Below are 26,416 nucleotides of genomic sequence, written 5' to 3'. Positions count from 1 at the left end.
GCCATGACTTTGTGGGACACAGCATTGACTTATCAAGTACATCTGCAAGCACAATACCTGCCAGGAAAGACAAATACTTTGGCAGACGAACTAAGCAGAAACCTCATGGATCCTCACGTGTGGAAACTGGATCCACAAATCTTCAACATGATAACGGGGAAATGGGGATGCCCAGACATAAATCTATTCGCTTCCTCTCACACCTGCCAGCTACAGAGATTCTGCACTCTGACTTATCACAAGCAAGCATGGATAGTAGACGCCCTTTCATTCAGTTGGAAAGCTCTTACAGTATATGCCTTCCCTCCTCTGCCTCTCCTCTCCAAGGTACTCCTAAAGGTCAGACAAGAGAAGCCAAAAATGATACTGATTGCCCCAGACCGGCCACGGCAGCACTGGTACCCTCTCAAGGCCAAGCCTGGACATTGCCTCTAATACCTCATTTGCTGACCCAGCAGAACAATCAGATCCTGCACAGCCAACTCCGAACCCTAAATCTGGCTGCATGGCGGATAATGTAATCATTCAGAACACACCTCTCTCTAAAGCAGTTATGGATGTTCTTTTGGAGGCCAGGAGGCCCAGCACCAGAAAATCTTATGCAGAAAAATGGAAGAGATTCTGTGCTTGGAACCAAGTGCAGGGAATTGACTCGCTTGAACCAAATATTCCTCAGATTTTGCAATACCTAACTGAGATGCTGGACAAAGGCCTATCCTTCTCGTCAATTAAGATCCATGCCTCTGCCATTTCAGCTCATTACAATACGGAACCACCTATTTTTTCTCATCCACTGCTAAGACAGTTTCTCAGAGGGGCCAAAAACATAAGACCTCCAAGGAGAGCTCCAATTCCTACATGGGACCTCAATTTTGTCTTGGAAAAGCTCACTCTGCCTCCTTTTGAGCCTGCCAATACAGCAGAGATAAAATACTTGTCATGGAAAACTGCTCTTCTAGCAATAACTTCAGCAAGAAGAGTCTCAGAGTTGTAGGCACTAATGGCTGTGGAACCTTTTTATTATTTTCCATCAGGACAGGGTTTCTGGGTTTCTCTAAGGACAAACCCGACATTTATGCCTAAGGTAGTGTCCAGCGTGGCTCTTAACCAAACCATACATTTGCCTACCATTTACCCAAACCCCAGAATAAGGGAGAGAGACTTCTGCATACTTTGGACGTACACAGACAGCTATGCTTTTACTTGGGCAGACTAAAGTCTTCAGAAAGACTGAGCAACTCTTAGTGGCATATGCTGCAGGTTCCCAAGGAAAAGCCATTTCAAAACCGACTATTTCAAAATGGATAGCCCACTGCATTTGTTTCTGCTATTCGCAACATGGCAAATCAGTTCCCAAGGGCATCAGGCCACATTCTACCAGAGCAGCAGCCACTTCAGCAGCCTTCCTCAGAGGAGTACCAACCAAGGATATTTTGGAGGCTGCAACATGGACTTCAGTGCACACTTTTACAAAGCACTACCATTTACCTCTCTACTCTAAATCCAGAGCAGGCTTTGCCACTGCAGTTCTGCAGGGCCTCATAGCCACTCCAAACTCCATTTAGGCCCAGCCGCCCTACCTCAGCTTTGGGATTCAACCCAAGTGTAATGACTGCAACAGTGAAACATGATGATCATATTACAGTTGTGTACCTACCATAAATGTAGATGATGTTAAGTTGTCCATCTCGCCTTCATTCTTGCTGGATGGGTTCGGAGCCGACCTCGGCTCCGACTCGGCCACTCTAAAAGCTCGAGAGTTGGTTCCACCGGCTCGAGGCTCCCCTTATATCCCACAATGCTAGGCGGTATTACCTCAGATCTCGCTTTGCCTACAGCGATCGAGGTGTATGGTTTCTACCGGCTTCAGGTCAGTTATTATAGATTAATCTATAGTGAATTTAAACCCCCTTAATTTAGTCTTTTATAGTTATTTCCCTTAACTTAGTGGATTTTGACCCTTTCCTCCCTGTTTATCCACCCTTTTTTCCACAAGAACTTATTAGTTCTTCCCTCAGGCCTTCGGGCCCTTCCATCCCCTTAGTGGAGTGTATGTGTTTTTTTTTAGGGATCTAAAAAAGAACTAATCTCCTTGTTAGTTAACCTTGTGAAAAGTGTAATCGGTGTGTTTGTGTGTGTGTGGTTACACTTTCCTTGAAAATGTCTAAGGAGTCAAAGGTCTCAGGCTTCAAGAAGTGTGACTCGTGCTGTCAAAAAATGTCTCTGACAGACGGTCACACTTCTTGTGTATACTGCCTGGGACCTTTACACCTGCAGGACTCTTGTGCTGTATGCCATGGCTTCAGCCCTAGAGTCCTGCAGGAAAGAAAAAACAAACTTATTTTAAGAGGTTTGCTTAAGCCTGAGGGTTCCCCTACTGCTACTTCGGGCAAACCCTCTAAGGCTTCTAGGTCCTCGACTCCAGCTTCTGAGTCAAGGCCTAAGGCTTCGAAACCTACTGCTACATCGGCTCCGGCTGGAGCCGATGAGTCTCGGACTGCAGCTTCTGTGGTTCCCTCGGCTCCGGCTGGAGCCGAGGCATTGGAAATTCCTGGGTCGGCTCCGATCAGACCATTGGAACCGACATCTAGAAAGAGGTCTAGGTCACCATCCCTTGGCTCCGTTCATTCGGCTCCAGCGTCTCCCTTGCTGTCTGAACGGAGCCATAGATCTCACTCCTCTAGATCATCGAGGCTTTTGGATCATGACCTTCAGAGGGTAGTGAGTCGACTTCTTAAGTCCGAGGCACTGGACCAAATGCTTCAGAGCCCGACTCATCAGTCGATGCTTGACCCTATCCCTCAAAATGTTCCTCCTCCGACTCCTTTGAGCTCGGAGCGGCATTTCGAACCGAGACTGTGGTAGCCGGAACCGATACAATTGTCTTCGGTTCCGTCGGCTCCGATTTCTTCTTTGAAGAATCTCGGCGCCGGACTTCCCTCGTCGGCTCGAGGGGTGAGTGGCATCGGACCCTTGTCCGACCCGCCTCCTCTCGGTGCCCAGCGCTGGTGAGTTCGGCTCTGACATCGGCCTCGGAGCCATCACTGTCGGTGCCGAGGGGTTCTCAGCTTTTCGGCGGGGACCTCTGGCTCTGCCTGACAGGGGTGCGTCGAGGTCATGCGGAGTGTGTTGGAACCTGGTTCAACTCCACAGTTGGCTCCATCCGCCCCTCCATCTTTGGTGCCTCAGGTTATGTCTACTCACTCCCTCATCCCAGACCGCAGAGAGCCAGCTCCTCAAGAATCCCCTGTGGGGATCTCATCCTCTTCCGAGGCCTCTCCTGAATTGGCAGGGGAGCCCCCTAGGAAGAGAAAGTGTAAGAGGAAGCACATGGACTCACCTGAGTCTGTCACCTCTGACACAGATTTAGAGGATTTCGAGGGTTCCCCCCATTCCCCTTTTGAAGATGTCTCCCTTGCAGACATTCTAGAGAACCTGAAACAGGGGAAAATGGCCTGCCCCTAACCCTTCGGAGGATGAATCTGTGTATCTTGAGGCATTTGGCTCGCCCTTCCACCTCCTGGGTGTCCCCCTTTGACCCCCTCATGCAGGTGGTAGCAAAAGGCTTGGACGGCTCCTGACTCAGTGGACCCCACCCCAGGAGACCTTCAAAGTTTATCACAGCACCAGCAGATAAGCAATTTCTGACCAAGGGAGTTTCTGTGGATGCTATGGTGGTAGCTGCTGCCACTAAGAAGGAACTAGCTGATCCTTCGGTGCCTGTCCATCCTCCTAACAAGGAATCTAGGTCTATGGACAGGTGCGGAAGCGGATGTTTTCGTCAGCGACCTTTGCTATCGTCGCTGAACTACCTATGCCATTTCACTCGTCTTCAAAGAGATTTGATCAAGGAAGCGAGTGAGATGTTGAAGGATCCTACAGTTGCGGGTTTTCAGGACAAGATGAACGCTTAGCTGGCTACCCTAAACTCTATAGCTAACTCCTCCATGCGCCTCCTTTCATATGCGGCTGATGGAGCGAGCAGAGCCGCAGGGACAGGTGTTGCCTTACGCCGGCATGCCTGGATGCGGCTATGCAATTTTGGACCCCTTTAAAACGCGTCTTTCACTAATTCCCGTTTGATGGATCATCTCTCTGGTCCTCAAGTGAAAGAAACCTTGACAAGGTGCGACGGATGGCAAAACTCTTTCTGCCATCGGAGTCCGTTTTTCTACTCCTTCTAGGCCTTACCCCAAAGGCCAGAAAAGTGGGAAAATGTGGTTCCGCAAACAATCTTAAGGGACTTTGCCTGTCGCACAGTGTCGGTTCCCTCCAGAGGCAGAGGGGAACAATAATGGTAGACGCCCTAGAGGCAGGGGGGGTCCGCAGAACCAGGGCAATCGAGAAACTTTTTCCGATAAGCCCTTCCAGCATCCCTGAGGTGTTGCCCGACTGTCCACCTTCGGAGGCAGTCGGGGGAAGATTGTCACTGTACCCAGAAGCCTGGCGATCCCTAACTCAAGACAAGTGGGTACAGTCCATCATTTCAAGGCTATTCCATTCCGTTCTTTCGTATTCCAAATCAATCAAAAAAATCCCTTCCAGATGTTCCACCCGCTCAAAGGGATCAAGCAGCGTTGGAAATATCAAAGTTGCTTGCAAAAAGAGCCATTCAGCCAGTGCCAGCAGACCAGCAAGGATCCGGAATCTACTCCAAATTCTTTTTGGTTCCAAAGAAAACAGCGGACTGGAGACCCATTTTGGATCTCAGTATCTTGAACAAGTCGGTCAAGAAAACAAGATTTCGGATGGTCACGCTACAATCCATCCTACCCCTATTGGGAAAGGAAAACTGGATGTGCTCTATAGACCTCCAGGATGCGTACTATCATATAAAAATGAACAGACGCTCCAGGAGATTCCTCCGCTTCCGGCTGGGAACCAGTCACTTTCAATTCAGAGCCCTGCCCTTTGGTCTCACCACTGCCCCGGTGTTTACCAAATGCATGGCAGTGGTAGCTTCTCACCTGAGACGTCAAGGATTCCAGGTGTTTCCATATTTGGACGACTGGCTCCTCACAGCTCCTACCAAGCATCTTCTTCTAATGGCCAGAGACTACACCTTTCGCATTTGTCAAAAGTTAGGCATCTCAATAAATTGCGAAAAGTCTGTTTTGTCGCCTTGTCGTGCTATTACCTTCATAGGCGCAAATCTAGACACAGTCAACATGTCTGCAAGAATAACAGACCAAAGAATAGCAGACATACGCAAACTGGTCTCCCTTCTCTTCAGCAACAGAGTCAAAGCCAGATTAGTTCTGAAAGTACTGGGGATTATGGCGGCTGCTATCCCTCTACTTCTATTAGCCAGATTCCACATGAGAATCCTTCAATGGATGCTCTTCACACAATGGTCGTACCAGCAACTTCCGATGTCCCACACCATTATGATTACGCAAGCATGCAAGAATCATCTTCTTTGGTGGATTTCTTCCCCTCAGCTCTTCCTGGGAAGACCCTTTGTTCCTTCCCCTCCAGTTGCTACTCTGACAACGGACACCTCCCTGATCGGGTGGGGGGGGCATTATCAGGGCAGAACAGTCCAGGGCATATGGCAACCAGACGTATGCCACTTGCATATAAATGTTCTAGAGATGAGAGCAGTGCTTTTAGCGTTGCAAGCCCTTCAAGACTCTCTTCCCTTGGGAACGATAGCAATCCAGACGGACAATATGTCTGTAGTGTGGTATATCAACAAACAAGGCGGAACCAGGTCCTATCCCCTATGTCGAGAAGCACTCAGACTGTGGCAATGGGCGATTTCTTCTCAGCGGTTTCTGATAGCAACGCACATCCCCGGGAAGTCCAATCTAATCACGGACAAGTTGAGCAGAGCTATCCTCATGCCTCACGAGTGGTCTCTGAAAGATTCTATTTTGGAGAAAATTTTTCTCAAGTGGGGTCAGCCTTGCTGCGACCTTTTTGCTACTCCCCAAAACAGCAAGTGCAGAGATTATTTCACCCTATTCCCGTTACCAGGCCAGCCCAGCAGAGACGCTCTAGTCCAAGTTTGGCCCCGGGGACTTCTGTATGCATTTTCTCCCTTCCCACTAATCTCTCAAGTGATACAGAAAGCTATCGCTCAGAAGGCCTCATTGATCCTCATTGCGCCTTACTGGCCTCGACAGGTTTGGTTCCCCTTTCTACATCAATTTCTGTTGGAGCAACATTGGCATCTGGACCTAGTTCCAGATCTTTTGATCCATCAATCGGGTCAGTTACATCGCTCCCCGGCCTCTCTGAACCTCGCTGCTTGCTTCCTCCAATGCCAACCTTAGCCAGGCTTCCTCAAATATCTCACTCTGTTCGAGATATTTTGATAGCTTCCATAAATCTTCCACTCGGAAGATTTATCTTAGTAAGTGGAAACGTTTCGCCTTTTGGGCTCAAGGAAGGGACATAGATCCTTTCACTGCTTCCATCCAAATAGTCCTTGATTTTCTAGCTGAACTCTTCCATGCAGGTTCATCTCCTTCTACTCTTAAAGTTCAATTGGCAGCTATTTCTAACTTTCATGTGGGCATTTCAGATTCTGCCATCATGTCTCACAAGCTTTGCAAAGCTTTTTGAAGGAGTTTTTCTTCTCAGACCTCCTATAAGAAATCCTCCTCCTTCTTGGGACCTCAATTTAGTTCTCACATCTTTGATTCTTCCCCTTCGAACCTGCAGCTTCCTGTTCATTGAAATTGCTATCCTGGAAGACTCTCTTTCTGGTAGCCATTACTTCAGCTAGAAGGGTCTCAGAACTTCATGCACTCAGCAGTCGACCACCGTATCTATTGTTTCATAAAGACAGGGTGTCCTTACGAACCAATCCATCCTTTTACCTAAAGTAGCCTCCGCGTCTAACCTAAATCAAAGCATTGACCTTCCTGTGTTACTTCCTAACTTTTCTAACAGGTCTGAACAAAAATTGCATTGGCTAGATGTTCATCGTCAGTTAAGGTATTATTTGGATAGAACCAAACAGATCAGGAAAACTGACCAGTTGTTTGTCTCTTATGCAGAAGGCAGAAAAGGACTTTCAGTTTCGAAGGTATCACTCTCCAGATGGCTAACATCTCTGATTTCCTTTGTTTATGAAATCAGACGCCAAAAGCTGCCTAACAAACCTAAGGCCCACTCTACCAGAGCTTTGGCTACTTCTATAGCCTTCCAAGACAGGCTGCCTATTGACACCATTTGTGCAGCGGCTACTTGGGCTACTCCTCACACTTTCATTTCTCATTATAAGTTGGATTTAGCTTCTAGACATAGAGCTAACTTTGGTTCCACTGTTCTCAAGAGTCTGTTCCGATAGGCCACCCGGGACAAGGTGCTAGGGATGCGGTCCCATCCAGCAAGAATGAAGGCGAGATGGACAACTTAACATATAGAAGTTATGTTCTTACCATAACGTTCCATGTTAGTTGTCTTCTTCTCGCCTTCTTTCTTAAGGCGTCCCACCCTCCTTCCCCCTAGCCTGGACAGACCTAGAGGAGTTTGATTGTGACCTCTCTTTCTACCACCTCTATTGTATATAGGTATATGCTATACTGTGCATATATTCCTTCATCAGGTTTTCAGGTCACCTTCTTCCCTTCCTTTTATAGAGGTGGGTTTTTCCCTTTTCCAGTGGTTCTGGAGTTATTTTTGGCTGGGCATAGCTTACAAACGAGATCTGAGGTAATACCGCCTAGCATTGTGGGATATAAGGGGAGCCTCGAGCCGGTGGAACCAACTCTCGAGCTTTTAGAGTGGCCGAGTCTGAGCCGAGGTCGGCTCCGAACCCATCCAGCAAGAAAGAAGGCGAGAAGACAACTAACATGGAACGTTATGGTAAGAACATAACTTCTATTTCGAGTGTATTCACTGTTGCAGTCCAGGTTACCCTCCCTCCATCTCCCTTTTTCTTTGCTGGGACTCATCTGTACCTATGTGGTGTATTTGCTTGTAGATGAAGGTTATGTGCATGCATTTTTATGATCATAATTTTTACAGCCTACCCTTTTGGGGGCACCTGACATCTGGGGCAAGAAAAACTGAGGAAAATGGCGTCTGCTGCATCTTTTATACCCCTGGCGCACTGACATCAGGGAAGAGGCGACAGCAACTGACGCCAGACCAGGACTTTGGAATTCAGGCCGACTGCGGGTAGCCTGCCAGCAGGATAACCCAAGTGTAATGACTGCAACAGTGAATACACTCTAACATCTACATTTATGGTAGGTACACAACTGTACTTTCCACCCCCTTTATGAAGTGGTCTGTCTTGTCTAATGATATTGTAGCCAGTAGGGAGAACTTCTGAGTTAACTATGTTTTTATTTAGCCAGGTTTCTATAAAAGCAAAGTGTGCGATTGTGGCCTGGAGTTCAGGTACTTTATTTTTGATACTTCTAATATTAATATTTAGCATTAAAAGATGGTTGATTTTGCTGCTGCTGTTGATGTACCCAGGGATGAAGATAGTGGGGGTGTTATGTTCTGACAATTATGTTGGAGCAGTTTGTGTTGGACAGGATGGATTTAGGTCTGGGTTGGGGTGGATGTCCCCACTTATGGTGAGCCTGATGTTAAAATGGTGATAACGATGTTGGAGTTTGGTGATGAGTGTGAGAAAGTATTGTGTATTTTTGGAGTAGGAATGAGAGCATATGTGTTTAGTTCTGAATTGGTCTGTTATGTAGTTCTTGCACAGTTGGGAGCAGATATTATTATAATGTGCGGTGTCTGTATATGAGAGCGCATAATGTAGTGTTGCGCTACTAAGTTTAGGGATATTGCTAGAGTGATAACTTTTGGAGTTATAAATTATTAGAAGACAGACTAGATTTAGTTGTGAGATAGTCATGGTTATAAAGTTGGTTCTAGGTGGAGGTGTGGATAGGAATTATAGGGTTGCACTATATGTGGATGGGTAAGTAGTGTGGGTGATGTAATAAATGCCTAGTGTGAATGGGAGTAGTTGGGAGTATTCTGTGGTGGAGCAAGTGGGTGTGGTGTAATGTGATATGACTTGAGGAGCTGTGATTGGTGGAAGTGATGTGAGGTTGAGCTATGGGTTTGGTTGTGATTACTATAAATGTAGAGGTAGTGGGGGTGGGAGGGAATTGGGGGCAGGGGAGAGGAGAGAGACCGAGCGTTAGCCAGGGGGGACGGAGTGGGGCAGAGCCCACCAAGACAAGAGTAATGGGCAGCAAAAAGTAAGTGCTATTACAAATCTTAACACTTTAAACAAATTCCTGAGCTCTGATGGCTTAGCAGCAAGCATAATTCAATTGCTGAAGAGCACTTGTGTCCTGGTGGGAGACTAGTAATTTAAAGATGGCTCCATGCTCAGCAGGATTCGAATATAGATTTAGTATTGGTGGAGGGAGATATCACAAGGGGTGTAAACCAGGTGGAATGCAAAGAAACCAGCGAAACCGGAGAGGCAATCAGTGGAAATCTATCAGTGAAGGCCTCAGAGGGGGTGAGTAATAATTCAAAGTCTACTTGTAAAGTGAATGAGGGAAGAGACAGCAAAGTTTATTAAGGTTGGGAGTGTGTCTTCACATTGACTTGCTTATTAGTAGCCAGTTTGTGCACAGATTAGAGTAGGGAGATACATTAGCAATGAAGGGGAATGTATAGAGATGCAAATAAACAGGTGGGGCTCAAGTGAAACAAACTAAGGCAGAAAGCTTTGAGTGGGCTGCTTGATGGTTAATTTAATCACAGAGATCTGAATTAAATGTATACTGCCTACTGGACAGTTAGGATTACTTCACTAGCTTGGAGGGACACAAGAATACAACAGTCAGTTTTATTAGCATGCTGAGAACTACTAAGAACACTGCTAATGTTATAGCTTCACTCTCATAACACATACCAGTAGAATGCCTGGGTGGACTGACCCTGCTCTAGAGGCTCAAAATGTATATCCTTGTTTAGTTTTGCAGTATTGATTTTTTCTTAGACTGTATGGATGGGGTGGTAGCCGCAGACTGCAGAGTTGCTTGAGTGTGCTCAGCAAGCAGAATTCAAGGCTTGCCAACTGTCTCATGGATAGAACTCACATGGCCAGAGTTGCGGGTGCCATGTCCGACTCTAAACCGGTTACAAGTGGCGTCCCACAGGGCTCAGTCCTGGGACCCCTCCTGTTCTGTATATACTTCTCTAGGTACAGGCAAGCACCGGAGGACTATGGCTGACCAAGTTCGCAGATGATTGCAAACTGGGAGCCATAATCAACTCTCCAGCTGACACAAGACATCCTCCAGAAGGGTCTCACAGAGACGAATACCTGGTGTCAGAATCATGGCCTCAAGCTAAATGCCAAAAAGTGCATAGTCATCCCCATTGGGAAAAACAAAGTGCCCACGAACTACCACATAGGTGGTAATCCACTAAGTATGGAAGATGTAATTAGGGATCTGGGCACCCAAGCAGATAGCAACCTCTCCTTTGATAATCACATTGCCAGAGTGGTTAGAAAATCTATCTATGTAGCCCACCTAATCACAAAAGGGTTCACATCTAGATCGAGAGGTCATTGTGCCCCTCTACTCATTGCTCATCAGGCCCATAATAGAGTACAATGCCCAATTTGGGATGTACCTTACTTGACACCTACAACAGCTGGAAAGACCACAGAAGTACCTCACCAAGAGGATCATGGGCCTCAAACAGATGCCCTATGCAGCTCGACTAGAGAAACTCCAGCTCTACTCGGTTGCTTACCGCCTGCTCAGAGGTGATCTCTGCCTGACGTACAAGACCATGTCTAACCCAGAATTAATGGACATGCTCCACCTCAAGAAAACCAAATCTCTTAGAGCCACATGCTCTAGGGATTTAAACCTCAGCACAACAATAAATAGGACATGCTGGAGGCATAGATTCCTGTCTCAGAGACTTCCCTCACTCTGGAATAGAATTCCAATCTATATTAGGCAAAGCCCCTCACTGACTCTGTTCAAGAGAAATCTTGACGAGTGGATGGGAAATAGTAAATTTACCCCTGGTATCACTTCAATGGCCCTGCTGGACAGAGGCTCAGGAAACTAATCTAAAAGGGAGGCGAAAGCCAACACATTCTGGCTAAGCTTATAAATGCCCTTGGGCAGATAGCCTAGTACCTACCTATGAATTGCTGAAGACCACTTGTGTCCTGGTGGGAGACTAGTAATTTAAAAAGAGTGTGTGTGTGTGTGTGTGTGTGTGTGTGTGTGTGTGTGTGTGTGTGTGTGTGTGTGTGTGTGTGTGTGTGTATATACAAGTCTGTGTGTGTTTATGTATAGGGTTGCATTTCGTTTCCCAACAGACCACTTCCCCGACACGCATTTCATCGACACGTTATTACTGACATTCCCAAAACCGACGTTACCCACGAGGTAAGTAAACACTTGGCCATCCCGATGGAATAAACTACCCAAAAAACTAGGCCACCGATGTGGGGGGCTTTGCCCCCCACACCCCCCTTACTAAATATACTAACTCAAAGAACGCACTACTGTGGGGGTAAGGGGCAAAGTTCAAGTAGATGGCCAAGTGTTTACTTACCGCGTGGGTAACATTGGCTTTGGGAATGTCGGTAATATGACGTGTCAGTGAAATATGTGTCGGGGGAAGTGGTCTGTCGGGAAAATATATAATATAATATATATGTATATATGTGTATTGATTATTATGCCACATAGAAATATTGGCTTGTTCCTGGAAGATATATTGTATCAAGAGATGGTTAATCCACCTTTATTTAATTTTTTGAAAAATAGATCTGCACTTATTCCAGCAATCCTTGGCATCCCAAAGATATATAAGGATATTCTAAAACCACTTTATCATTGTACTGTAGCGGCGTAGCGATCATATCTCCTGGCAGTATATGTAGATCTGTTATTGAAACACATTTTATACTACACCCAATAAAACAGAAAAAGGCACTCTGGAAAAACGACTGGAACCTTAAATGAAAAAGCACTTTATTCCACAGGCAAAACGCGAAAACAACAGTCAAAAAAGTTGTGTTTTGCCTGTGGAATAAGCAGTGTTTTTTCATTTAAGGTTCTGGTCATTTTTCCAGAGTGCCCTTTTCTGTTTTATTGGGTTTGATTTGCTTCTGGCACTCGGTTCTCTCTCTTTTTTTTGTTACATTTTATACTATACCATCACCTATTGAATGATTCTGGTTGTTGTTGTGTCTTTCGGCTTTTCCCGGTTAGGGGTCGCCACAGCGGAACTCTGGTCCGCTAATGAGTGGCAGTAGATTTTTACGTGCAGAGTTGCCGGCCCTGACGCACAACCTTCAACGAAGGCAAGCCCATTCACGCATGTCTCCACACAGAAGACGCTCTAGATGAGAATCGAATGGGACAACGTCTTACTGTGAGGCGACAACGCTACTGCAGCACCACCACCGCTATTGAAGGATTCTGGTGATATTCTAAATTGATTGACTCCTGGTTTAACTTACTGATGTGTTGAACTTGTTTACCTGCATACCTCATGATCAGGGTGTAGAATTTTTTTAATGATTACTTGATTGCCCCTTTGTTTCCACAAAATAATTATAGTTATTAATATCTTTTATGAATATTGTTCTGTCAAACTATTTTATTTATTTTGAATAGCATTGCTTTGGGAGTTACTTGTGCCCCTAGCTACACCAATTTGATACTTTTGAGTTGGGAAAGAAAATGTATTTTTCCTAATCTGTTATATAGTTACTGCAAATTTTATTTGCAATACTCGAATGATATATTCAGTGGCTGGGATGGACCCAAGATGACCCATATGGAGTTTTTAACATTTTTACAAAACACTGTTACTTTTTAAAATTTTACTGATAACTTTAATGATAGATTTGTCCGTTATCTGCATACAACTATATATAAAACTGATTCTGGCTCTGAGTCCAAGTTATATTGTAAACCTACCTTTTCCAGTACATGTTTGCACTGTAATAGTTATCATCCGTTTTTATACAAGAAAAATTTGATCACAGGTCAATTTGTGAGACTTGCTGGGATGGCATCTTGTAAATCTAGATTAATCTAAAGTTAAATGTTTTTTGAGAGGAGGTACCCCCTCATGCTCATAACAAATATCAGTGATGAGGTCACTACAGGTAGGGGTTTGGTGTGTGGTTGCCCCCTAATTTCGCCATAATCATCATCATCAACCCATTTTTCCCATTTTCTATGTGGGGTTGGAGTGTCACGTCAGTTGTCATGGTCTGTCTCTATTCATTGCCACTCTCCTGCCTGACTGTCACAGGTCTTCTCTCACACAATCTGTCTACATCTTTGCTGGATGCCCTTGTTTCCTCTTGCCTTCTTCCTGTATGTCCCAAATCGTTTTCACCAGATTGTCTTCTGTTTTTCTGCACTTGTGCCTGTACCACTGTAATTCATTTTGTTTGACCTTTTCTGAAATTGGAGCTACTTTAGCTTCTGCTCTTATTTCCTCATTTCTGCATCTGCCCCACAGTTTGTATCCTACCCCCCTGTCTCAGGCACTTCATCTCCATCACCTCTAAGCTTCCTCAACTGCTGTGGCTTTACTGCTGAGGTTTCTGTACCATAAAGTAGGGCTGGTCGTACCACTGATTTTGTACACCTTCGTTTTCAGCTTCTTTGGCATTCTTCTGTCATACACTAGCCCTGACACTCTGTGCCAGTTGGCTGAAGCCCCTCTGAGTCTAGCTTTGACATCCTCATTCAGACTTCCCTTCTCCTCCACCACCCCTGCCAAATACTTGAACCTGTCAACCTGTCCCCAAATGAAGTATGGACTAAAAATGGTGGTGTCCCGTGTATGGTCGTCAACAGTGGAAAATCTGACAGATTTGAGTAAGCTGTGGTTTTAAGATATGGGGTTGGGTCTAATAATATTAGGAACAACATTACTAAAAATTGGAATATTTTTAGAGCTAGTGAAGATGTTTAAAAGCTACTAGGGGACAAACCACATTTTGTGTATAAAATTTCTGAAAACATCAAAAGCATATTTGAAAGAAATAAACCCTCTAGTTTTGTTTGCCTTTTCAGATTTTCCAGGTTAGGGGTCGCCACAGAGGAACTCCGGTCCGCTAATGATTGGCAGTAGACTTTTATGGTGCCGAGTTGCCAGCCCGATGCCCAACCTTCAGTGAAGGCAAAATAAACCCTCTAGTAATACTAGTAAGAGGTACAGTTTAATGTGGATATTGTTCTGCCTCAACGCATATATATTTTGGATGTTACATTCGTAATGGTTGGGAATGAACATAAAATCATTTTACAACATGGTAATTGTAATTCTTTTGATCCAATTTACATTGCAAAATTTGCTGGCTGTTGTGCCTTGTATGTTGGTAAAACTTATAAGGTCATTAAAGAAGAGAATGTATGAGCATCGTTAAGGTGTAAAGAATGCTGACTTAAACAATGCACTTTATAAGCATTCTTTAGCTTGATATAATTTTACAAAATTTTTATTTGGTATTTTAGAGTTTGTGAAAGGGGTATGAGAGATGGTACGTGAGAGACTACTATAGAATAAAAGGTACTGTGTTGGCAGTTGCATCTTAATGCAGCTTTATTTCCTAGTATCCACAAGAATGTTGCCATTATACCTATCCTAAAGTTAAGCGCTGCCAGGTTATAACAGCATTTGCATAGTGTAATATATTGTTATAAAATTAATGCTCACTTTTTCATATACAATTTTAAAATGTATTCAGTATTTTTAATGTTTAATATTTTTATTGAATGTTAATTTTACAATTCCATATTTCTATTGTATGAGTCAGGTCATTTGTTGTTTTTGTACATTAGTTGTATGAACACATTTTCTATTTTACATATTTATTTCTGTGGTATTTCAGTAGTGGTTAGATAATTGTTTTTATAATAGGTTTTACTACAGTGTAAGTTTGTTTTATTAAATTTGTCAGGTTAATTTTTTAAACATTTTCAAACATTATTGAATGAATTGATTGAAATATGTGACTTAGGGTATAAAAACACTCATAGGAGGAGTTTAGTTTTGATGAAGTTCCTTGTGAGTTTGTATGGGACAAAAGCATATGTGGAAAGTTTATAATGCTAAACCATTTTCCTAAGAAATAAGTGTTTTTTACTGTTACAGTGTTGTAGGTTTCTTGTTCCTTAACATCCCTTTCGAGTTGTGGTGAGCTGGAAACGTTTTATGTTTAGATTCTAGCTTGGCTGCGTCATTTTGAATTTTAAGAATGCCATTGCAGTCTTACTGCATACATCTTTATACTCTGTCTTTAATGCAACTGGTCAGTGAAGATTTGCCTTAAAGTGATTCCCTATGTGATGCATAATATTCACTGATGTATGGAAAGCATCTGGCATTTTTTCAGTTGCTGTTGTATCTAGGTTAAAAAACAAACTTATAAAACCTATGTTTCACTGTATTCATTCCGCTGAGATAAATAATGAACTTTTGATTTTGGTCACATCAGATTAGGAAAAACATGAGGTCTGTACACTATATTGAATACTTTTCTGCTTGTGCATGCTAGTGCATCCATTAACATATACGGATGTATCTCCTGCTGTCCGTAGGGTGATATCAGTGAAAAATACAGTAAATGTATTTGGGTTGTACTTTAATAAAAGGGTTTATTAAACTATGATAAAAAAATGTAAGGAGTAAGAAGGGTGAAGATGCATTATGATATTCAAATCTCCAGATGCCACAGTGCACATGATTGTCACTAGGTCACTTTAAACAAAACCTTTTATAGCCCTAGGAGATAAGCTGATGCTATCTGCCCTTATCCAAAGCATCTTGGTGGTCTTTAAAGTTGAGAAATTTAATTATGAATGGGCATGGTGGAGCAGTTGGGCTATGAAGTAAATAGTAAGGATAATTTGCTCTTTCATTTATGTAAATGCTAACAAGTTTATAAGGCCCAGTGATTTTGGAAAGGAATTTTGGCACTAATGCTTTGGGAGACTGTCTGTCTTTGTCTTCAGGTAGGCTGAAGACTCTGATACTGTTTTTTTAAGAAACACCCTTCTAGGTCTTCGTTTTCGTTTTCTAGTTTCCAAACTGCAGATAGTCAGTTTAATTATCAGTTTAATTATCAAGACCACATATTCTATTAGTCTTCAACTTAAGATCACTTACAACATTCAGCATATTACACAACTAGAAACATATAGCTAATAATTCTTTGATTTCAGTAAGTTCCTTTATGCATACTCTTCAGAAAGTATTAACAGGATATGATACTTGTTTGTTTTTGTTTTTTTTTTTTTTATCCCTAGAACCTGTTTGGTAGGATGAAGTTTCAGGACTGCTGTTACTGTATTCTTCAGCACCAGCTTCTTTGGAGTGGGTGGTTTGAAGTTTGATAGTAAGACCTGGCAGATTTCCAGTAGCTATTCCCACACCACATAGTAAAGCATTACTTCATTCAGCACAACCAAAGATGATAGGTTAATTAATCGTAACTCACACTTAATGCTGTTGCATAATTCAAGTAGACCTTTTTCCTGTAATGCCTACTAGGTTTTCACTGAATAAGCAGAGATGCTTGAGAGTTTAATGAGTAAGTTGCCATTGTTGTGAACACATCAGTAGTAGTCTGAGATCTTTCAGTTTTTGTAATAAGAGAAGTAATCCAGCTTTGTCAGTCTGTTTGAAAAAAAAAAATTAACTGTATCCGTATCCACTTCTGAACGCACACACGCACACACACACACACACACACACACACACACACATCCCTGCATTCACACCTTTAGTAATAATGCTGTGTTTCAATATATACATTGAATTAGAAGTGGACATTCTAGAGCAGGAAGGCAGCATATAGCTTAAACGATGAGGTTGAATTCTGACTACGCATCCCAGAATGTAAAATGTTTGATGCTTTTTTGAAATGTAAAACTTTCTGTAGCTCTTGACATATTACTGATTGCATGTTGTTGCATATTTTCAGCTTTCTAGCAAGATGAAGGCAGTTATACTAGGTGCAGTACCCGCTATTTAAAGGTTGCAGTAAATGCTGATACATGTCAGCAAGGTGTTGTTCGGAGGGACCTATCTGAGATGTTCTTATTCTGACTTTGGCAGTGTAAAATTTCAAGAGATGTAAGTGAAGGGTGAATCTGTCATTTGCAGTCTTCTAGAGAACAAAAGAAATGTCAGTGCACCTCTGTGAAGAGACATTCAGACTGAAGTCGTAATGAGTTCAGGTGTTTTACTCTCACAGTTCCTGTTTTACCTGTTTGAACAGTGCTTGAACTTTGCACTTTTATACGTCCAAATGCTCCACGTTTGCACTTGTTCATATTGTGCAGTTGAGAGAGACTTGAGAATCTGTTGGGAAATGCTTTCATACTTAAATGTATTGTATGGCAGGCTTTTCTCATCTGCTTGATAAATCTAATGCAGCACAGATGGCTGTATAGGTGTAGGAGATTTCTTTCTTTCAGTTCAGCATGGGAAGATGAATACCACAGGTAACATGCTTTTCTTTCTTCTTGGTGGAGGATGTGTTGTACGTGTAGAATGGAGGTAATCGGAAATTGCAGAATTCTGATTTATGCAGCTGTTTTTAAAAAAACTGGTGAAGACTCAGATTGTTAATCCACGTCAACCCTGTACACACGCGTCCGTTTATGTGTATTCCTTAACACAATACTGTGTTGGAGGTACTGATGTAGGTGGGAGTTTTGTTTTGAGGGCAGTAACCAACACAGGTTGTTTAAAGGATGCTAGGTTTTAGGACTCGGCATATGCAGCACTTTATCTTTTCTGGCCATGTACCTCTACATGCTGCAGATACTATGCAGTGGCTGTAGGGAGATATTACTCACAAACATTTAATTATAACAGCCTGATTAAACTGAGGCAGCAAAGAGGGTAACCGGTTTAGTTCATCAGCACGTTGGTAGGTTTTTTGGAAATGCTAGTTGATAGAAGCATTAGGTTTGTTTAATCTCCTCTTACCTGCTTTGTGTGGGTGGGACAGTAGCCTAGCACACCCTCCCTTAAGTAGCTTGTTCATCGGCATACTAAAACCAAAGAAAATAGCATGTGAATGTGCAGCCAACCAGAAACTCTAAAACTGAAAGAAAAAACAGCCCACATAGTGCTGTGCTTCCTGAAGGAGCCAAAAGAGTAAATGTTCAAAACCAAGCTGAAAAGTCATCATCCTTAGGAACAAGCCATAAAACAATTCTGTGAATGACCACTAGCCAGAGTTAAAGGTGTGAATAACACAATCCACGTCAATATTAAAAACAATAAAATGGTTTAGCACTTTCGTCCATTAATTATAGGACTTTATCAGAACTGTTTGAATCAAGAAGTGCACACACTTATGTAAACTCGGAGTCACATGTTCATATTTAAATAGTAAAAAAATACTGTTTGTTATTTCTGAAAGTGCAAGGTACTCAATAAAGAAATGCATATAAGAACACAGCATGGGAAAAATAGCACAGTTGTGGAGTAATGGCACAAAATTAAAATAAGCCCATAAAATGTTAAAATGTCTGATAAGCAAAATATAAATAGCAGTTACATATAAACAGATTACAGTTCAAATAAAATACTGCTTTGACATGTATAAACAAATTACAAAAAATGCAATTTGTAAAAGCTTTTAAAATTGTATTGTAGTTGAGCAGTTTTAAGTTTTAACACAGGTACTTCTGATATATGTTCATTGAGACCCTTTTCACTTGCTACATCAAGTTTAAGCTGCCAAAACAGTTCTCTCATATCTAATTTTGTCTCCTAACTTCCCTCTCTAACATCATAAGGTATTGTTTCTACAATAGCAAACAACTTAGTAAATCCCTCACAACTTTGAATATGCCTACACATTGCATTGTGCACATTAATTTTGTTGATAGCATAAATATGCTCATAAATTCTCTTATGAAACTGACGTTCAGTTTTACCAATATAGAAACTAAAACAAGACAGATGGAAATATATATTATATACAAGTCCCAGTTAAACAATTCCCATATGTCAATCTGACTTTCGTTGGTGGGTTACCAACCAAGCTTTCTGTCTTGTCTAGAATGTAAGTGCATTGATGACTTGCACCACATTTCCTAGTACCTTTTATTGTCTTTATGATGGGGATGGGGAGCATAGTATGGGTGTTCAGAAAATATATTTTAAGTTGTATTGAATTTTGAACACAAATGAGGGTTTAGTACCTAAAATTTTGAAAATAACCACCTATCTTAAAAATGTTCCAGATGTTCATCGTGCATTTAGCTGCAGTCATAACAGATGGGTTATCCTGCATGTCAGGCGGGTCCTCGGTCGGCCGAATTCCAAAGTCTAGGTCCGGCATCAGTTGTCGTCGCTTCTTCCCTGACGTCAGTGCGGCAGGGGTATAAAAGAACCAGCCAACGCCATTTTACCCAGTCTTTCTTGCCACGCGGTGCCCGAAGCAGAAGCAGTTCGCAAATGCCGGTTGGCCAGCTCCTGAGATTTACGAAAATATTTCAGCCGAAGTCTTCTTGAAAGCTAAGTACCCCGTTGGGGAAACTTTTCTTGCCTCAGACCGATGTCAGACAAAGTTAATAATTGCATTTCATGTGGGAAGCAAATACCGCATAAGGATTTCCATTCCTTCTGTATTCCTTGCTTAGGCCCAGACCACGACGTCTCGGCCTGCCGTTTTTGTGCTACATTCAACAAACGCACTATTAAGCGTCGGGCGGAGTTCGCCCAACACTTTTGGTAAAAAATTTAATTACATTATGTCGTCTGATACTCCGACTCCAGTTTTGAGTAAAATACGCAAAGATAAGGACCGACATACGAGGTCCGCGACTTCTACCGACACCACGCTAAAGCCGGCTACCGGTGTTCCGGTTCTCGGTGAGGCGCCTACGCAGCCCCTGAGTACCGATGACGCTTCTTTAGCGGTGTCTTCTGTGCCCGAGGTCGCAGGCTCCTCTGCCCCCACTCCGACTACAGATACCGACGCCACTCTTGGGGAAACTCAGAGTTTAGGCAGGCCTGCCACCTCTCAAGGTGTCTTCAGGCCTTCCTCTTTTTCCATTAAGGCTTTCACAAAATCTAAAGCTGCCATGAAAACTAAAAGACAAGCTCCACAGAGCCCCTCTCGAGGCCCCATGCCTAAAAAACAGATGCTCAAAATGGCTGAGGATTTGATTACTCTTATCAGGGGTTCTCAACCCCCCTCGGACAGAAGGCCCAGATTGGAGGAAGACTACCCTTCCTCAGACCAAGCCTCTGTTACCTCAGAACATTGTGAGGACCAGGAATATTCATATTCCCCTTTTGAGGACTCTGATGCTGAGGAGTCCATTCCCTCGATCTCCCCCCCGAGGACTATTCTTTTGGGGAAACCTTACATACCTTGAGGGAACACTTTCACTGGGAAGGCCAAGATTACTCAGATTCCAAGAAAAGGCTCAGGGATTTTCTCTTGCTTCCCCAGCACAGGCCTCTGGCTATCCCTCCTGTCTTGGATATATTAGATGATGTGTACACAGAAGCCAGCCTCAACCCAGCTTCTTTACCTCCAGCTCCTGTTAAACCTGACAGGTATTACCGGGTTCCTGATTCACACCAATTCCTATACAAAAGCCATGCTGCTGACCCAGAAACTATTTCACAGGGTCCCAAGGGAATTAAGGCCTCTACTGCCAAAAACCCATTACCTTCAGAGAGAGATTCCAGAGCTTTAGAAAGGTGGAGGAAAAAGGTATACACCTCGGCCACTTTAACCATGAGGGCATTAAACTGTCAGTTCCATATGTTAAAGTATCAACAGTTTTTGTTATCTCAGGTGAAAAGCAAAATGACACAACCTGAGCAACCAGATTTAAAGGAGTTGCAGGATTTGTTGCATAGTGCAGAGCAAGTGGGTAAATATACCTTGCAATGTGGTTTTGATGCTTTAGAGGCCTCATGTAGCGCTGCTGTTACAGGGTCTGTCATACGTAGACATGCTTGGCTCAAAGAGCAAACCTTACCAGATCATGTCAGAGCTAAATTACTAGATGCACCTCTTCAAAAAGATGTATTGTTTGGTGTTAAAGCTGAGGAGGTACTAAAGAAAATGGAGGAGGTACTAAAGAAAATGGAGGAAAAGGCAAGATCAATGCAAACAGTGAAAGATTTCCTACAGGTACAATCTCCACATTTCAGCAGAAACTGGCCTTCAAAAAATTGGTCCTTTCCAGCAACGGACAGACCTCAAAGAGGTAGATACAGGCGCCCGAGGGGTAGAGGGCAATCTCAAGGATCATTTAGAGCCAGACAATGGCAAGCACCTACACCAAGAGGTGGAGAAGATAGATCGCAGTCATTCAGAAAGCAGACACAATGACTTTTTTGCATGCCAAGCAAAGCTTTAATGGCAGCACCTTTAGGCGGAAAACTGGCTTTATTGGCATATTGTCACAAAAGACAAATGGATCCTGGACATTATAGACGGAGGCTACAGATTCCACTTTCACACCCTTCCAAAAATGAGAGGCATGCCAAACCTGCCACAAAATCAAAGGGCAGAGGCACAAAAACAAATTTCAGCTCTCATGGACATGAAAGCTATTCAAGAGGTACCTGCAAAAGAACAGGGTCAAGGTTTTTATTCCAGACTATTCCTGGTACCAAGGAAGGACAAAGATTGGAGACCTATTTTGGACCTATCCATCCTAAACGCATATTTACTCGTACCAAAATTCAAGATGCTCGCATTACAGCATCTTCTTCCCATGCTGGGCAAGGAGTCTTGGCTGGTAACATTGGACCTCAAGGAGGCATACCTGCATGTCCCTATCAGACAAGATTGCAGAAGATACCTCAGATTTCTTGCAGGTTCAACCCATTATCAATTCTCTGCATTGCCCTTTGGCTTATCTACTGCGCCCAGAGTGTTTACGAAATGCCTGGCATCAGTAATTGCCTTCTGCAGACTTCAAGGGATACAAATATCATATCTGGACGACTGCCTGATCCAGGCGGACAGCAAGCACATACTTCTGAAACACCTGGCGTTTGTAATAAAATTGTTGAACTTTCTGAGATACACAGTCAACAAAAAGAAATCAAAATGAATACCCTCTCAAGCAATAATTTTCCTGGGTGCCAGCTTGAATACAAACACCCAGATGGCCTACCTCACGCCAGAGAAGCAAGGGCAACTATCTCAATACTTCAGAAAAATGGCAACCTTCACCAGGCTGACTGCAAGGAAAGTCCTGCAGGCTCTGGGATTCATGGCATCTTGCATCCTGCTGATCCCATGTGCAAAGCTGCATATGAGGAAACTTCAGTGGTACCTAAAAAACTTATGGTCTCAACACAGCCACAGTTTGGAAACAATTATACCACTCATTCCATGTCTTCAAAAGGAATTTCTGTGGTGGGCTCAAGCATGCCAAAGAAACATAGGTCTCCCCTTCTGCATGCCTCGAGCAAATCAAATCATCACAACAGACGCCTCGGACTACGCCTGGGGGGTGCACATGACAGATCAGTGCATTCCGGGCAAATGGTCCCAAAAAGAGAAGCACCTACACATCAATCAAAAGGAAATGCTAGCAGTACAAAATGCTATTACGGCCTTCAAAGACCTATTGCATCCAGGCCAGCTATTGATAAGGACAGACAACACCACAGTGATGTGGTACATAAACAAACAGGGAAGAACTCATTCATACCCCCTGTGCAGACTAGCCATGTTCCTTTGGAACACGGCTCTGGAATTGCAAATACAACTTCAAGCACAATTCCTGCCAGGAAAGGAAAACACGCTGGCAGACAACCTAAGCAGAAGTATGACAGATCCACACGAATGGAAGTTGCATCCTCAAGTTTTCGCAAAGATAATTCGGGCATGGGGACAGCCAGACATATATCTCTTTGCTACCCACAGAAATTACCAACTGAAAAAATTTTGCTCAAGGACCTATCATCCACAGGCCTGGAAAGTGGACGCACTTTCTTTCAATTGGACAACATTGACAGTATATGCCTTTCCACCTCTTCCTCTGCTGCCCAAAGTTCTATTAAAAGCCAGAGCAGAGAGGCCAAAGATGATTCTTATTGCTCCAGACTGGCCAAGACAACACTGGTATCCACTCCTGAAGAGCCCGACGCATTCCCCACCATGGATCCTGCCTCTAGTGCCTCTTCTGTTGACCCAGCACAACTTCAAAACTCTTCACAGTCAGCTGAAAACCCTCAATCTAGCTGCATGGAGGATTCCTTGATTTCCCAACAGACCCTCCTCTCCAAGGAGGTGCAGGATGTCATCTTGGAGGCCAGAAGACCTTCTACTAGAAAAGCCTACTCCGCCAAATGGAAACGGTTTTGTGCCTGGAATTAGAAAAAGGGCCAGAATCCTTGGGTACTAAATTTACCTCAAATATTACAGTACCTAGCTGAGATTCCTTCTCCTCCATCAAGATCCATGCTTCAGCCATTTTCTGCACAATACAACACTGATCCTCCTTTATTCTCTCATCCTCTCTTAAGACAGTTCCTCAGAGGGGCTAAGAATATAAAACCCCCAAGGAAACCACCAGTACCTGCTTGGGACCTCAACTTCATTTTAGAAAAACTGACCCTGCCTCCATTTGAGCCAGCTGCTTCAACAGAACTGCAATATTTGTCATGGAAAACAGCCTTCCTTCTGGCTATCACCTCAGCACGGAGGGTTTAGGAACTACAGGCCCTCATGGCTGTGCAACCTTTCATCATTTTCCATCAGGACAGAGTTTCCTTACGAACCAACCCTTCCTTTATGCCAAAGGTAGTATCCAGTGTAGCCTTGAATCAGACTATCCACTTACCTACCTTTTATCCTAACCCACAAAACAAAGGGGAAAGACTACTGCATTCCTTGGACATTCACAGACAACTTTGTTATTATTTGGACAGGACAAAGCCATTCAGAAAATCAGAGCAACTCTTTGTGTCCTATGCTACAGGTGCTCAAGGAAAGGCTATCTCCAAACAGACAATCTCAAAATGGATAGCCCACTGCATACGCTTTTGTTACTCATTTCATGGAAAAACTGTACCTACAAGCATCAGATCTCACTCCACAAGGGCCACAGCTACCTCTGCAGCTTTCCTCAGGGGGGTTCCTACCAAGGACATTTTGAAAGCAGCCACTTGGAGTTCTGTGCACACTTTCTCCAAGCACTATCACCTTCCACTTTACTCTAAATCTAGAGCGGGCTTTGCCACAGCAGTCTTGCAGGGCATCCTTGCTCCTCCTAGCTCCACTTAGTGCCTGCCACCCCTTTTTAGCTTTGGGATTCTACCCATCTGTTATGACTGCAGCTGTATGCACGATGAACATGGTACAGTTTTGTACCTACCATAAATGTAGATGTTTGAGTGCTAATACAGCTGCAGTCCAGGTTTCCCTCCCTCCATCCCCTCTTGGGACAGGCCTTATGACAAACACCTCCTCATACAACCTGATTGGGGTATTCTTTTATGGTGTATCTGCTTGCAAACTACTGTTTTTTGATTATATTACATTGCATTATTACATAAGTTTATGTTTTGCCTTCCTTCTGGGGGTACCTGACATCTGGGGCAAGAAAAACTGAAGAAAATGGCGTCGGCTGGTTCTTTTATACCCCTGCCGCACTGACGTCAGGGAAGAAGCGACGACAACTGACGCCGGACCTAGACTTTGGAATTCGGCCGACTGAGGACCCGCCTGACTGCAGGATAACCCATCTGTTATGACTGCAGCTGTATCAGCACTCGAACATCTACATTTATGGTAGATACAAAACTGTACTTTCCTTTGAACAATGTCTTGAATGTTTTTGCATAATTAATGTAGCGTTGTTGCCTCACAGTATGAAGTTGTCCTGTTCGATTCTCAGCTAAAGTGTCTTCTGTGTGGAGACATGCATGAATGGGCGTACCTTCGTTGAAGGTTGTGCGTCAGAGCTGGCAACTCGGTGTGTAAAAAAATCTACTGCCAATCATTAGCGGACCGGAGTTCCGCTGTGGAGACCCCTAACCGGGAAAAGCCGAAAGATACAACAACAACCAGTACTGCGTGTGTGAAGTTACCAGTGGGAATAATGTTGAAGTTCTTACCTGTGTGTTTCCATAGGTGCTACTTTGTTATGAACCAACAGTGGCAAATATCTTTTTTACCACATAGTTGGGTGACATCAGTGACAATAAGATTGAGAAAATCTCTAGGGTACCCCCTTTCCAAAAACATGTTTCTCAAATTATCAACTTCAACTTTAAAGAAATCTCTAGTGCAACCCATCTGAGCAGCTGTCACCAGCTGACCTTTAAAAATGTTGCGTTTACAGTGTTGAGGGTGGCAACTGTGGTAATGCAACTATTCGAAAAAGTAGGTTTTTAAAATATTTTAGACACAAAGATGTTACTTGCATAATCCTTGAAAACAGTTACATTTAGGGAATCAAGAGAATCATAACCAGAGTTTCCAGTGAATGACAAAAATGTGGAAGATTCTTCCAAAAAGATGATAAAATTAGTGTGAGTATCGATGTCACCATCCCTCCATAGAATAAAAATGTCATCCAGTTACATCGGGTAAGTGTGTCATCTGGAAGAGAAAAAGCTGGACAAAATAAATTTATTTTCTCAATTGTAGAACATGAGATTTGCATATATTGGGGCACAACATGCCCCAGTATATGATCATTGTAAATGGAGCCACCTGTAATGATCCAGAAGATGTAGCAAACCTCCTGTCTGATAAATTCAGCTCCAACTTTTTACCCATCTCTCCCCCTCAACCTTCCCTCAGGAAATACCATCAAATGTAACTCCCCCTACTATCACTAAGAACAGGTCCTCAATGCTTTCTCTAAGACCAAGAACACTGCATCGATTGGCCCCAACAGTATTCTAGGGTGCCTTCTAAATAGCATGAAACATGCCCTATCAGGACCTCTGGAGTTACTATTTAACTGTAGCCTACAAACAAGCTTCGTGCCTCATGAATGGAGAACAGCAACAGTCATCCCTCTACACAAAGGTGGGCCATCTACTGACACTGGAAACTACAGACCCATAAGTTTCACTAGTCTTATATGTAAAGCCATGGAAAGAATTATCATGGAAATGATCAGTAGAGATATAGTAAACCTCCAGACACTGGCCCCAACCTAGTTTGGTTTCGTTAAGACAGATCATGGTTACTTAACCTGGTGGACTTCTTTAAGAAGGTAACCAAAGCAATGGAGGAGGGAAAAGTAATTCACACTACCTACTTTGACCTGAATTTGACACAATACCCCACTCAAGCATGGTTGACAATCAAGAGGCTCGGTACAAACTTGTATGTCACCCGGTAGATAGCCAACTGGCTCAGATGGGACCCAGGAAATTAGAATTGAGGAGTCCACCTCTACAAAGAGGCCAATCACAAGTGGAGTCCCTCGGGGATCAGTCCTTGGACCGCTTC

The 26,416-nt window shown here is 43.3% G+C and overlaps 1 protein-coding gene across 3 annotated transcripts in view; it reads left to right on the top strand.

The window, feature by feature from the left end:
• The window catches only part of CANT1 (calcium activated nucleotidase 1), an 847,030-nt gene that overhangs the window by 480,586 nt on the left and 340,028 nt on the right, over positions 1-26,416 (top strand). Inside the window, exon 1 of one of the 3 annotated variants that reach the window (XM_044084990.1) lies at positions 17,294-17,450. The exons of the other annotated variants lie outside the window; for them this stretch is intronic. The gene's annotated coding sequence lies outside the window, so the exon portion shown is untranslated. Of the gene's footprint in view, positions 1-17,293; positions 17,451-26,416 lie in introns of those variants that run through there. 3 annotated transcript variants of the gene reach the window in all.

This window comes from Protopterus annectens, chromosome 10.part0 (assembly GCF_019279795.1).
Source record: "Protopterus annectens isolate FY-2018-M chromosome 10.part0, PAN1.0, whole genome shotgun sequence".
NCBI classification, from domain to species: domain Eukaryota; kingdom Metazoa; phylum Chordata; order Ceratodontiformes; family Protopteridae; genus Protopterus; species Protopterus annectens.
This window is presented reverse-complemented; position numbering and strand designations above follow the sequence as displayed.